This window comes from Papio anubis, chromosome 4, assembly GCF_008728515.1.
Source record: "Papio anubis isolate 15944 chromosome 4, Panubis1.0, whole genome shotgun sequence".
Lineage (NCBI taxonomy): Eukaryota > Metazoa > Chordata > Mammalia > Primates > Cercopithecidae > Papio > Papio anubis.
The window spans coordinates 174,280,332-174,295,331 of NC_044979.1; positions in this window are offsets into that span (position 1 = coordinate 174,280,332).

The following is a 15,000-nucleotide window of genomic DNA, read 5'->3' on the forward strand; positions in this document are numbered from 1 at the left end:
CCACCCACAGAAGTAGCTGTGGCTCTGCAGCTCTGGAGCCTCAGGGCTGGAAGCAGGTGAGGAGAGGCCTTTGTTGGTCCTGCTCAACCATTGCCCCTGCTGCTCCATAGAAGAAATGGTGGACGTGTTTAGAAAATGATACCAAGTTTACCCCTGAAATGCAATTGCACATCCTGTGTAGGCTGAGTGAGGCAAGGTGAAACTATTGACTGGTATCACTTGAGATACAGCCAACTGTTCAAACTGAAACTGAAAGACAGCATGGTCCCTGTGAGGAAAAAAGGGCAGAAGTAAAAGCACGAAATTGTCCCTTGTGTAGTGGCAAACAAAAAAGAAAGAGAAAATAGGTTTCATTTATTTAAATTAAAAAGTAGTTAGTATGTACTGATTCAAAAAACTTCAAAGATACAGAAGTGTATAAGATAGAAACAGAACTGCGTCTGCCTCCACCTCCTCCCCTGCCCACAAGTCAGCCCTCTACATTCAGACTCCCCAGAAGCAACTGTTTTAATGCGTGGTAAACATATTTAGAAGAACTTTCTCTGTGCATAAAAACATGCTCTAACATCATTTTGTTTCACTTCATTTTATTTTAAAACCACAGTATTTAAAACCACAGTATTCGATGACTTGCTTTTTTACTCACTGGTATATTATGGGCAACTTTTCATAGCAATGAATACAGATTTATCTCAGAAAGTAATCTTGAATCAATTTCAGAATAACTCTGTGGGATACATGGGGGATTATAAATTCACAACGTGCCTTGGGGGAATATACCACCTGTTTCTATGGATTCAATTTGCAGTACATTAATTTGGCACACCACAAAGGCTGGATGGTTATCAATAGATTGGGTCAAGAAGAGAAGTATACAAAGCATTCAGCTAGTTTCAAAGCTAAGGTTGTCACCACAAATGTATGAAGGGTCTATTCTGTAAGTTGGAGAAAGTGATTATTAGAGAAGCCTCAAGAAAGGTCAACAGTTACAGATGATTTGAAATTTTGCCAACGTAGAAAACAGTTGGAAAACCAGTGGAAATTGTATTTTTTATCTTGAGTCAAGTAGGGAATAAACTTAATTTACATAGTACAAGAATGGTTAATATACAATGTAATCCTAAATCTTAAAATTGCTGGAGATAATTCACAAAGAAAACCAAAAAGATCCAAAACAAAAAGTAGTTAAAAGAGAAGATTTTATCTTCTTTCAGAGGATAAACAATCTCAAGATTCCATAATTCTCTGAATCTCTCAGAAAAACAAAATTCGTTCAAGCTATTTCAGACATTTGGAAGAACAAAATTAATTTTCCCCACCCAGATGAAGCATTCTATCAGAGGTTCTCAACTGGGGGCAATTTTGTCCCCCACCCCCGGAGGACGTTTGACAATGTCTGGAAACATCTTTGATTGTCACCACTGGGGGCAAACGGTGGGAGGATGTGCTGCTAGTCTGATAGGTAGAGGCCAGGGGTGCTGCTCAACATCCTACAATGCACAGGATGGCCCCCGTCACGGAGAATGATCCGGCCTCAAATGCCAACAGCGCTGAGGCCAAGAAACTCTATGTGATACTTTCCTAAAGGGATAGCTTTTTGTTTCATTCTCTTATTTAATCAACTTCATAAACACATCAGAAACATAGGTCACATCATTTTCTTGTGAATCTAAACCAGTCTAATGTAAAACACCCTAATCTTCCTCCAAAACAAAATAGAAGTGAAAATTTTGTATGAGAGTGACTCACATGTAAAACTATGAAGTGAGGATAAACAGTAATGCCCGAAACACATAGCTGACCTTCCAGGCAGGCAAGAGATGACTTCAGACATTGGAGGGTAGGTCGCATCTCATGCAACGAATCCAGAAACCATCCTGCAACTCACAAGAAACCTACTTGTAGCTTGAAAAGGATTCTGAGCCAGGAGAACAAGGTTAAAATTATTTCCAACATAAAGGGAAGGAAGAGAAACTTAGCCTCTTACGAGCTTAATCACCTAATAAGATACATACACACACTCACACACAAATCGCACACACACACACACACACACACACACTTAAAATACTTATTTTGGATTCTTGTGAAAAAAACTCCAGATCAAGTCTATGGGGAAAAAAAAAAAATCATGGCCAGAAAAGTCTTTCCATTTTCACTGGATACCAGCCAATAAATCTTAGCCTCTGATGCTCTACTGAGTTCAGCCTCTCACTTTTCCACCCTGCTCCCATCCCACCCCAACACCGAATCAGCGCCAGCTCTGGATTTTACACTCGTAAGCTCAGCTCAGGCACTGGTAGAGGTGGAGTATCTGATTGCCTCATTCATACCTGCTTTGAAAGATACCCTTGTCTTACTCAGCTGGAAGCTCTTTAAGCCCCCCATTAAGGCCAAAGAATGTGAAACATCTCAAACAGCACAGTATCGTGTACATAAACTGTTTATTTAAGAGCAGGCAGTCATAGACTGTGGGTGATCCGGGACATGCATCAGTAGATTTACTGTGGCCTCAGAAAAATCCACGCAGTAACCACAGCAGAGAGATGACAAAGAGTTGGTTGCAGGAGGCCTCTGCCCGGGGAGGAGGGCCACCTACCCTGTGCAGTTCAGGCAGAGCACAAAGGCTCCTCGCAGGGCCCTGGGGAAGGCTGAATCCAGTCTGCCCCTGGCTTGCCTAGCTTGGCCCTGGGCAGACCATATTTCCTCCACCCCTCACAGGGGTAAAGGTTACTTGTACCAGCCCAATGCAAATACTTTGGTGAATGGGCTACCCTAAAACAGAGGATGATGAAGAACGATGGCCACTCCCAGAGTATAATGAGGGGTTCCCTTTAAATAAGCTTTGCTCTGCCCTCTGCATTTTCATTAGGAGCCAGAAAACTGCTGAGCCTTATTTGTGTTTAAGCCATCATAAACTAAATAATCAGTTCCTATTAATGACCCTAATTATTCAGCTCCTATTTTTAAATGCTGGTCTTTCAGCATGCTCTATGTGGGTGGTTTTAATTAAGCCTAATTGTAGATACGTCACATCCAAACAGACACCCTACTCAAATGATTAACAGGGCTTGGAATCTAGTTCACTAAATAGGGGTTTGCAATGGGATCATGATGTCTATCAAGCTGAAACGTATCATATAAATTATTTCTCTGATAACTGTAATGGCAGAGAGAATTGTTTATTAGAGTCATTTAGGATTAGAGCCACCACTGGTCTCAGAAGCTACATTCTCAGATGTAGTTTTTGCTGAAAAGTTTGTCAAGTTTGCTGAGAGATTATTTTCTTAAATTAGCTCTAAGTTGGAATATACTGGTTTTTCTTTTGCATTTATATTCCCAGAGGCCTTCTTCTTAAAAAGTGTCTGCTGACATGGCAAAATGACTGTATCATTTAAGAAGCACTAGTCTTAAGTAAAAACAAACAATTCACCTTCAATGCAAAGACCGATTGCTCCTCTTCAGCCCTTCCCTAGAAATCCGCTTTTGATCACTGACCATGCACTCTCAAGCTTCTGATTCCCCTAAATCTCACCTGATTTTCCAACACCTCTGAGAGCTTGGAATTGCCACTTTTTACACATGAGAGGAGAGGATATTGAATTTCTGAAAAGTTATCTGACCAGCCCAGGATCTCCTGGGGCAGAGCTGGGCTTAAGAATCACCTGCTTGAGATTTCACCTGCAGATGCCTGACCCATGGGGCTCTGACTTCTTGGGTTAAAGCATCATCCGTGCACCTTGTCACTCTACATGGGCAGAGCAAGCCAACCCAGAAGCCAATCAGGAGCCATCATAACAAACACAGCCATGACTCAGCTCTCCAGCTGCACGCCTCCACCTGTCCACATCGGACACTCAATGCCCACAGAGGATTTGAAATTATCCCAAGGGCCTTTCACAGGATGCATAAAAGCAAATACAAGCTGTCCTCAGTGCTGTGCTGCAGAATACATTATCCATTGGTTGACCACACGGATTCAGTGAAATATGGTCAGAAGTTCACGTGAAAACTGGTGTCACCATGGTGTGCTTGTAGAGCCCTCTGTCAGAGCAGATATGGACTCATTCAAATCCAGCAGCGTAAGACAAACGACCAGTAGAGACAGTCGTTTCCAGGGTAGGGTTTTTATTATTTTTAGCAAATTTTTCCTTGTAAGGGTTATGTTTCGGATGCTTCGATGGGCAGATTAAGAGGTACTGTGACAGCGATAGAGAATTGGCAGTGGATAGAATGGAAATTATGACTCATTTCAGGTGTGGTCTTCACCAGGTCTCACTCATTGGCCTTAACTGTCAACTGAATTGAAAGGGGGTCCTTGTAGTCAAGGTCAGAATTTGGGAGGCTCAGAAAATCAAGAGCTGATTGCTGTCCGTGGACAGATGTGACTTTTAGGTGTTTGGCCACCCAGTACAGTTGACTTGGATGAAACGTGTAGACAGGCTAGAGCCACAGACTTTGGTTAAATTTATCTGATAGAATTCCGAATTCCTTCTGTGTTATCTCGAATCGCTTTGAGTTTTCTCAACACAGCTATTTTGAATTCTCTGTCTCAAAGGTCACATATCTCTTTCTCCAGGATTGGTCACTGATGCCTTATTTAGTTCACTTAGTGAGGTCATGTTGTCCTGGGTAGTGTTGATCTTGTAGGTATTCTTTTGTGTCTGGGCATTGAAGAGTTAGGTATTTATTGTATCTTCACTGTCTGGAGCCACAGACTTTGGAATCAGACACACCTGATTATACATCTCGGCTCCTCCATTATTCACTGTGTGACTCCAGGCATGTTACACAACCTCTCTGAGCTTCTGATTCCCTGCATCCATAAAACTAGACAGTCATACTTAAATTATTGAATCATCACAAGGTTTAAATGAATTAATGGAGACAAAATGTCTGACTCATAATAAACACCAGTAGATGTCAAAGGGAGAGAGTGTCTTTTTTATCTGATATTTGTACTGAAATGAGAACATTATGAGAGCAGTGAATAGCAAAGCCAAAGTAACCATAATTTTTAAATATCCCCTAATGAACTGACCATGTAGAGAAATAGTTGACACTCAAACCCCCTCCACATCTACCATCAGCCTTAACGGTAGTCTATTGGGTCAATGTCTATGCCAGTCTTAGGAACAAAAGAAGATTGAAAGCACTGCAAATACAGTGCAAACTGATGACGACGTGAAACTCCAAATCTTGCCTATCGTATAAAATTCCCTGAAGTTAAAGAAAGTGATGGAGGAACTACCATAATTGTTCAGTGTGCAGTGAAAGCTGATGTTACCACTATAATCTAAAATTCAGTACTAAAATCCCAAATTGGCTGGGTGCTATGGCTCACTCCTGTAATCCCAGCACTTTGGGAGACTGAGGCTGGCAGATCACATGAGGTCAGGAATTAGAGACCAGCCTGGGCAACAAGGAGAAATCCTGTCTCTACTAAAAATACAAAAACTAGCCTGGTGTGGTGGCACACAACTGTATTCCCAGCTACTTGGGAGGCTGAGGCAGGAGAATTGCTTGAACCCGGGAAGCGGAGGTTGCAGTGAGCCAAGATCGCACCACTGCACTCCAGCCTGGGCAACAGTGAGGCTCTGTCTCAAAATAATAATTATAATCCCAAATTACTTCTTTTCTTATTTTGTTTTAGTTTTCAAGACAAAGTTTTCGCTGTCACACTGCCCTTATTGGTTCTATGAAATCATGTTCCCCATTTTAAGTAAATTCACTTAGGTGGACTTTTCTTGGTAAAAATTACTCTTTGAAGACAGAGGTCTACGTATATATAAACTTTCATGTGTCATTTCACAGAATAAGGAAGAAATGGTTTCACAAATTATATTGCATCAATATGAACTCTCTTTGGGCACAAACACAGGATAACACCTGTCAGATGGGATTAAAGTGCGTGTGTGGCACTGATGAGTGGGATGAAAAGAGAAGGAAGATAATAAGAAGAGAAGGCAAGAAGACGACGAATCAAACAGACAGAAATGGAACTTCCCTCAAAGGTGGTGCAGACCTGCCTGGGGCCCCTGAGAGCAGGAAGGCTCTCCTCCTGAATCCGGCAGAGCTCTTCTCACCACGTGGCCAGAGTCTGCCTTGTGCATGAATGTCATTGCCTAAGTGACTTCGAGACGCAAATGGAGCGTGGTTTCACCCTTGGTCTCTCCCCCTCTGGTTCACGCCCATGTCTGATTCCTGGGCATTGCTTTGCTTCAGAAGACCACCTCCAGTCTTTCCCACCCACTTCCAATTTGCCCCTGCCCCTTCCTCCAAGCCGAGGCAGTGGTTGTATAAACATAGCTGTGTGTACAACACTCAGCTTTTACGCTGGTCTCCATTGAATGAGTAATCACATTACCAACCTTCTAAGCAAGTCGGCTCCCTCAGGACTGCCGTCTTCCAGCCCTCGTAGTACGAAAATGATTCATTAGTTCATTCATCACAATAACATGAGTCACATGTTATGAAAAGCTAGGAGGATGTATTTTGTGTACACTGAAATCTAAGGTTTGCAAATTTCTGCAATTTAACTTTATTGAGGAGGGAGTGGGGTAGAAATGAATTCCACATTTTTTCAAAGTATGAAAACCCACATCAGGCAACATCTGCTTGAATCAGTCTCCAAGGACTCAATGTAAACGGTTGTTGATATAAATAGATGTGCTTTTAAGCAAAGACAGATGTCCCAGCCCCAAATGTTAAGAAAACACAGAAAACAATTAAGTTCAAAGACATGTTGGTTTTCATTTCTTTCCCAATAGGTGAATCTTCACTGGGCTATGACAACACGGGGTGGAAGAGAGAACACTGTGTTTCCCAGTGGAAAGGCATGTTGTGCCGTGGGTGGCAGGTGTGAGCCGCACACATGCAGGATGGCGTCCACTTGCCTCCCTAGTGTTGCTCGAGAGGCCTGGGTCATGACGCCTTCTCTTACTCATGCATTCTCGTGGCATTTGCTGATTTATTTGAAGACTCCCCTATTCAGAACCCTCAGAATATTATTTCAGGGAATACTAAGTGGGAGGCATTAGAAAATAAGTTCTTGGAATTTGGGGGTCCATGGGAGAAGAAACTAGAAGCCAGCAGGACTCTGGAACAAGAGTGGGCTATGGGACCATGGTCCTCAGTGGGAACAGGCCTGCCTCTCGTTCTCCCAGAGCAAGGATCTGAAATCCAAAAGATGATCAACAAATCTGCATTTCAGCAGGAGGAACATTCCCAGGGAGCTTATCAGGAAAGCTAGCACCAGGCAGAAAGGGTCATTTCTACATAGAGAAATTCACATTGTGTCAGGCACTTTGTCAGAAAGCATTCTGACATAGATTCTCTTGTTGAATGTGAGGGATGTGATGAAGAATTTAAAGCTTCACAGAAATTAGCAACATAAGGCAAGTTCACATTTTGACCATACCACCCTTTACACAGTAGAAAATTCTACCCCACGTGCCCAAAGCAGGTCTTCCCTTCCTTCTGAGAGGCTGAGGCAAAGACCTTCCTGGGCTTTGGGCCAAGCTTTCCCAGGAAGAGAAGGAAACTGTAGCTGCTTTGGAGGGTTCCTCGGACTAAATTGGGGGTGCCAATGCTGGAAGATAAAACAGGCTGGCAGGCCACCCCCAACCCCAGGCCCCAGCCAGAGCATCCCAGGCCCCATCCCAGATTCTGTGGTACAAGCAGGGGGAGGATGGTTGGTGCCCTTCACCCCAAGGGCATGGCCACCTTTCTGACATCACCTGGGAAGGGGCACCCAGGCTGGCTGAGGTTTAAGGTAGAAAAGCCTAGCTCCTTTGTTGTTTGTCATGAAGCCAAATGATCTGGAACGTGGTTCTTTCTCAAATGGTCAGAAAAAAAAGTCAAAACAAAGCCCCGGGCATCACAAATCACCTCAGGACACATGTCACACTCTTCCTGGGCTCGAGCACTGTTAGTGATTGTAAATAACCACTCAGCTGTGAGCACACAGGCTGGGCAGACTGTCAGAAGCTGCAAAAGCAGTCTCTGGTTGTGTCAGGCGGATACCAGAATCAGTCAGCAATCTAAAAGTCTGGTGTCCATGCTGCCAGACATCTGTGAGTATTAGGATAAAATGTCATATTAATCAGGCATTCACATGAGGCCACAAGCGATGCCTGGTGTTTGTAGACGTAGTGTAGTTAGATAAGCCACCCCATGCTCTCTTCCTGGGCACATAGGAGGACCACCTTTCCCTTTCCTCCCATTGGGTTCTGGTAAGGGGAGTGTGGACAGAAGTGATGGGAGTCCAGTAGAATTGGCCATAAAGCACTCTGAGTGATCTTCGACACACTCTCTTCCCCTTCTGTGGCAACCCTGGAGGCTGTGTATTGACCATGGTGGCTTCACAAGACATAAGGAGACTAGATCCCTGGGTTATCACACGGAGAAGAGCCCAGCAGAGCTGCTTAGACTGCATCAGAATGCGGATGAGGGGAAGCAAACCTTTGTGACATTACAACATTGAGATTAGGAGAATGTTAGCGCAGCTAGCACTTATTATTCTGACGCATGCATATTGTTTCTGGGACGTAAGATGGATACCACCAAGCAAGGTGCTTTGAAGTAGTTTGTTGATTGGCATTTTCCAGATCAAGTGTATAGTTTAAAATCAGTCCCCAAAAAAATCACAGTTGGGAAGAGAAAGAGAAGCCCAAGAATGAAAGGAGTGTGATGCTGCTCACTTTGGGACCGAGTCCCATTAGATTCCCAGAGTAAAAAGAAACTGCAAGGGTTACTCAGTTCATTCTCTAATTCTGAGCATAGCTGTGCCCAGATCATCCTTGAGGGACAGTCTGTTCCCTATTCCCAAATGAAGCCAAGCATGAAATTCCATAGCCCACCCTAGTAATTTAGTGACTTGAAACCCAGGCCCTGGGAGCTCTTTCTGAGGGCCAATCCGAGCCCCTTGCTGGGCTGTATCTTGCTCCCATTTCTCCTTTTCCCTGAGGAAACAGACCGTTGCTTATAATTTTGATATGGCGTGTCTGCATTTATTTGATTACTAACATCATATGAATTCCCCATCACTCTTTATTCTTAAAGTAAAATAATGCATTTCCCTTAAATTTATTTAATCCATCCAGCAATTCCTGACTATGCAGCCAGCTCCACTCTTCTAAGAACTTAGAAGACTCAATAGAGAAGTTAGGACATTAGGAGAGAATTCTAGAGGCCAGGATGAATGTGGGGAAACATAGTGAGAAAACCAGCTTGGTTGGAGTGGAAACTTCCACTGGGGAATGGACAAGAAGGGCTCGAGGGGAAGAAGAGTAAGAGCCAGTCTTGGAGGGTGTGGTAGGTGGGATAATGGCCCTCCAAGGGTATCTAAGTCCTAATCCCTGAAACCTGTAAATATGCAGCCTTACATGGTCAAAGGTACTTTGCAGATGTGATTAAATGCAGGACCTCGAGGTGGGAAGATGATTCTAGATTATCCAGATGTTCCCAAAATGTAATCACAAGCATCTTTAGAAGAGAGAGACGAGTCTCAACTCAAAGAGGGAGATGAGGTAATGGAAGCAGAGGTTGGGGAGAGAGAGTTCAAGATGCGATGCTGCTTGAAGATGAAGGGGGGACCCTGAGCCAAAGGATGCAGGTACCTGTAGAAGCTGGGAAGGGCAAAGAAATTCTCTGCTGGAGCGTCCAGAAGGCATGCAGCCTTGCAGATACCTTGATTTGAGGAATTCTGACCTCTAAAATTGTAACATCATATATTTGTGTTGTTTTAAACCACTACGCTTGTTGTCATTTGTTACTATGGCCAGAAGAAATGAATGCAGACAATTTCAAATTTGAAGCTGATAGGACTTTAACCTGCCAAAAAATTGGGGTCTTGGACTCAGAAGGTCTTTGAACAGAGTCATGAAATCATTCATTCTTCATGTGTGTGTGGTGTGAGCTCTACATAAGTGCCATAGAACGCGTCCTTGCCCATATTGGTCCCCGAGAACCCCAGCGTGGATGACAGTGCTACATATAGATGAAACTGGTAGAGTATTTTCTGGATGAATGAGCAAATAAGTAGTAAATGCTGCAATCTCTCTGGGTGAAGTCCTCAATTCCTCTTGCCTGAACCATTTCAATATTCACCTCATAAGCCTCCGGGCTCTGATCTTGTCTCCATTCCAACCTGCTGCCAGGGTCTTCCTCCCATGCAAGTGGTTATGTACACTTCATCCAAATAAAATTCAAATTCCTTAAAATAGTATATAAATCTTTTTGGCTTCCCTGGGCAACATTGGAAGAAGAATTGTTTTGGATCACACATAAAATATACTAACACTAACAACAGCTGATGAGCAAAAAGAAAAAAAAAGAAGAAGACACACACACACACACACACAAAATCTCATAATGTCTTAAGAAAGTATTGGGTCGCATGTAACCTGTGTGCTGTGGATTGGACAAGCTTGGTCTAAAGCCTTCTACAGCCTCAGACTATCATCCGAGCAGAAACCACCAACACCCACAAGGTTTCCTGTCTGTGTTGGCAGAACTTCGCTATTAAGTTGCCCTCTCTAATATGACTTTACTATTCTAAGAAATCATTGCCCAGGAAATAAAATTCACTAATTGTATTGTTTCAGGAACTTCCCAGAAAAACTAATTTAAATGACTATCAAACTACTCAACTCTTCAATAACTAGGGTCAAGGATTATTTACTCTCCAAGACACTTCTGAGAACCCTGCCTTAAAACCCCCACCTTGCTGTCTTCAGGAATCCTGAACCATTATATCATGATCCTTAATCCTATTCAAGCTTCTTTCCACATTGAAAGACCTGCCAAACCCCCTAAACCTTACAAATACCCCAACTTTGTCATACTCATGGAAAATACTATGCAGACTTTGTTGAGATAGTTGTGTTGCTTACCGTGGGAAGCAGCAAACTCAGCTTTGCCTGACCAGCAGGTTGCTGGGGTGATGTTTCTGGGGAGTCAGTTCTGGACCCCTAAGTAAACTTACTACTTCAGGCTTCCCTCTTCTAGAAGGCAGAATAATGGCTGTCCAAAGATGTCCACATCTTAATCCTAGGAACCTGTAGATATATTTCCTTATATAGCAAGGGGGAATTAAGGTAGCAGACAGATTTAATGTTGCTAATCAGCTGACTTTGAAATGATGAGATCATTGATACGGTTTGAATATATGTGCCTGTCAAATCTCATGTTGAATTGTAATCCCTAGTGTTGGAAGTGGGGCCTGGTGGGAGGTGATTAGGTCATGGGGGCGGATCCCATGGCTTGATGCTGCTGTGATAATGAGTGAATTCTCAGGAGATCTGGTTTTAAGTGTGTGGCACCTTCCCCCCACTCGCTGTCTCTTGCCCTCACTCTCACTATGTGAGATGCCTGCTCCCTCTTCTCCTTCCACCATGATTGGAAGCTTCCTGAGGCTTCCCCAGAAGCCAAGCAGATACAGTCACTATAACCTGCAGAACTGTGAGCCAAATAAACCTCTTTTCTTTATAAATTACCCAGGCTTAGGTATTTCTTTAGAGCAATGCAAGAATGCTCTACTACAATTATCCTAGAGTCTCCAGGTGGGAACCCATGTAAACACAAGGCTCTTTACATGTGGAAGGGGGAAATTGAAAGAGTCAGTGTCAAATTGATGAGATGCAGGAAAGACTCAACCAACCATTGCTGACATTGAAGATGGAGGATGGGGCCACAAGCCAAGGAATGGGCAGGCTTAGAAGATGAAAAAGGCAAGAAATGCATTTCCACCTGGAGCCTCTAGAAAGGAATGCAACCCTGCCAACACTTAGATTTTAGCCTGGCAAGATCTGTATTAGACCTCTGGCCTCCAGAACTGTAAGATAATCTTGTGTTGCTTTAACCCAGCAAATGTCTGTTCATTTATTTTAGCAGCAGTAGAAAACCAGCTTATCTCTCCTTGCTGATGCTCCTTTCTCCATCTGAAGTCTCAGTCTGATCTCACTCTTCTGCCTGTTGAAATCCTCCTACCCTTTCATTTCAATGGCAGATTCACCTCCTCCAAGACACATTTCCCTGAACACCCCTTTTCTGAATTATCTCAGTATCTGGTTTGTTCTCCTATATTATTTATTATTATTATATTTTGATATGGAGTTTTGCTCTTATTGCCCAAGCTGGAGTGCAGTGGTGCGATCTCGGCTCACTGCAACCTCTGCCTCCCAGGTTCAAGCGATTCTCCTGCCTCAGCCTCTCGAGTAGCTGGGAGGACAGGCATGCACCACCATGCCAGGCTAATTTTGTGTTTTTTTAGTACAGACAGGGTTTCTCCATTTTGGTCAGGCTGGTCTCAAACTCCTGACCTCAAGTGATCTGCCCTCCTCGGCCTCCCAGAGTGCTGGGATTATAGGCATGAGCCACCACGCCTGGCCTGTTCTCCTTTATTTTATATGATAACATTTACTAGGGTATGTAGTGTATATCGTCTATGTCTTATAAATAACTTTTGCACAGCTGAATGATAAAGATATGTCTATTCTTTCACTGTAACCATATCATTATCCCTTTAGCTAGCTAAATAACGTCCATGGTGGGTACAAAAGTATCTTGACAGAAGTCATATGTTTCAGGAATGAAATGTAAGTTCCTCATTAATTAGGGTTGGGAGAATCTTCCTCTTTTGGAAACTAATATATCAAGTTGAAAGTAGATTCTAATAAGAGGGTTGAAAGAGTGATATGGAATTTGTGAATAATAGAAAAGAAATCAAAGGAACATTTTCTGTAAGGCTTGCTTCTCCACTGGGCATCAGGGGCTGTTGCTTTGAGCCTACAACTTTTCTAGGGCCTATGAGAATGTTTGAAAGCCTAGACAAGAAAGAAACATTAGGAAGTTAAAATAGGTTCATCAAATGTCTATAAAATGTAACCTTATCTCAACTCATTAACTGAATTTTGCATACATACAAATTCCATTACGTTTGAAAAAAAAAATGTATAAGTTTGTTTTTCTCACTTCATCAGAATTCAGAATACTCAAGTATGCACCAGGAATGAAAATAACTACTTTTAGCCGATGAATTTTGAAAGCAATGTTTTCTCTTAATTGTTTCAAATTATTTTACAATCAAAAATATTTAAGATGAGAAGTAGATTCATTTTAACATATGTGATGGAATGTGTCACAGGGCCTCCAAAACTGAGAGACCCTACAACCTACCCAGGGCTTAAAGCAGCCCTGTTAGTTACCAGGCAGAAAGGAACGGGGTGTGGCTGACAGGTAATGTGCACGATGGTGGTAATAACAGTGACTCAAGTTCCTTGCACATTTACCGTGTGTCCTTTACTTCTTAATCATTTTTTAAAAATTGAGGGCCGGGCGTGGTGGTTCACTCCTGTAACCCCATCACTTTGGGAGGCCGAGGCAGGCAGATCACGAGGTCAGGAGATGGAGGCCATCCTGGCTAACATGGTGAAATCCCATCTCTACTAAGTAAACTACAAAAAATTAGCCGGGTATGGTGGCAGGCGCCTGTAGTCCCAGCTACTTGGGAGGCTAAGGCAGGAGAATCGCTTGAATCCGGGGGGCGGAGGTTGCAGTGAGCCAAGATTGCACCCCTGCACTCCAGCCTGGGCAACAGAGCAAGACTCCATCTCAGGAAAAAAAGAAAAAATTTTTTTTTTGAGGTAAAACTCACATAACATATAAGTAACCTCTTTAAATGCACAATTTAGTGCATTCACAGTCTCGGGCAGCTACTACCTATCTCTAGTTTCCAGTCTTTTTCATCATCCCAGAAAAATTCCCCATAACTATCAAACAAGACCTCTCCACTTCTTCCTCCCTTTAGCCCCAGGAAGCCACCAATCTACTTTCTGTCTCTATAGATGTGCCTATTCTGGACATTTCATATAAATGGAATCATACAAGTGACTTTCTGTTTCTGACTTCTTTCACTTTGCGTGTTTTCAAGGTTCATCCATGTTGTAACATATGTCAGTTCTTCCCTCATTTTATGGCTATTTTCTTGTGTGTATTTTGAGCTATTATGAATAATGCTGCTGTGAACATTTGTATACATGTTTCTGTATGGGCATTTTTTTTTTTCTTTGAGACAGGTTTTTTCTTTGAGACAGGGTCTTACTCTGTCACCCAGGCTCTGGAGTGCAGTAGTGCAATCATGGCTTACTGCAGCCTTGAACTCCTGAGCTCAAGTGATCCTCCCACCTCAGCCTCCCAAGCAGCTGGGACTACAGGCATGTGCCACCATACCTGGCTAATTTTTGTATTTTTTGTAGAGACAAGGTTTCAAGGTTTCACCACGTTGCCCAGGCTGGTTTTGAACTCCTGAGCTCAAGCGATCTGCCCGCCTCAGCTTCCCAAACAGCTGGGATTACAGGCTCGAGCCACTGCTCCGGCCACATTTTGATTTCTCTTAAATATATGTACCTGGGAGTGAGACTGCTGGGTCATATGGTAAGTCTGTGCTTAACTTTTTGAGGAATGATCCCTTTCATCTTTTCAACAGCAATATGGGAATTGGAAATCAGTATGATCACGTGCCCAAGGTGACACCCTGTAAGAGGTGGAGTGGAATTTACAGTCAAGTCAGTCTGATTCAAGAGCCCCTATCCTTGCACTCAGTCAAGATGTCTCAATAGTGTACATGAAATAGAGACTAGTGGGAGCTGAGGTCTGCATGCAGGGCACGGCAAGAGGTAGAGGCTAGCAAGTATAGTTTGTGCTCAGGTGCATTCAGAATCAGGGACTATGAGGGTGGGGAGGGGCCAGATTCTTGAGAATCCTGAAGGCCAGCAGAGCAGGAAGCCACGGCTCCAAAGTCAGGCAGCCAGAAGTAGATGGGCTTTGAGGACCAATGGCGTCAGGGTGTGTCACTGGGGCCTTTTAGGAACTCAGGTAAAAAATGATGGCCAAGAGTAGGCAAGGTTAGAGAGTTCATCCTCAGGCACAGACAGGGCAAAGTGTGCAGCACCGTGGACTGCCTTTGTGATTTTTATGATTAGATTGAGAGAATCACCA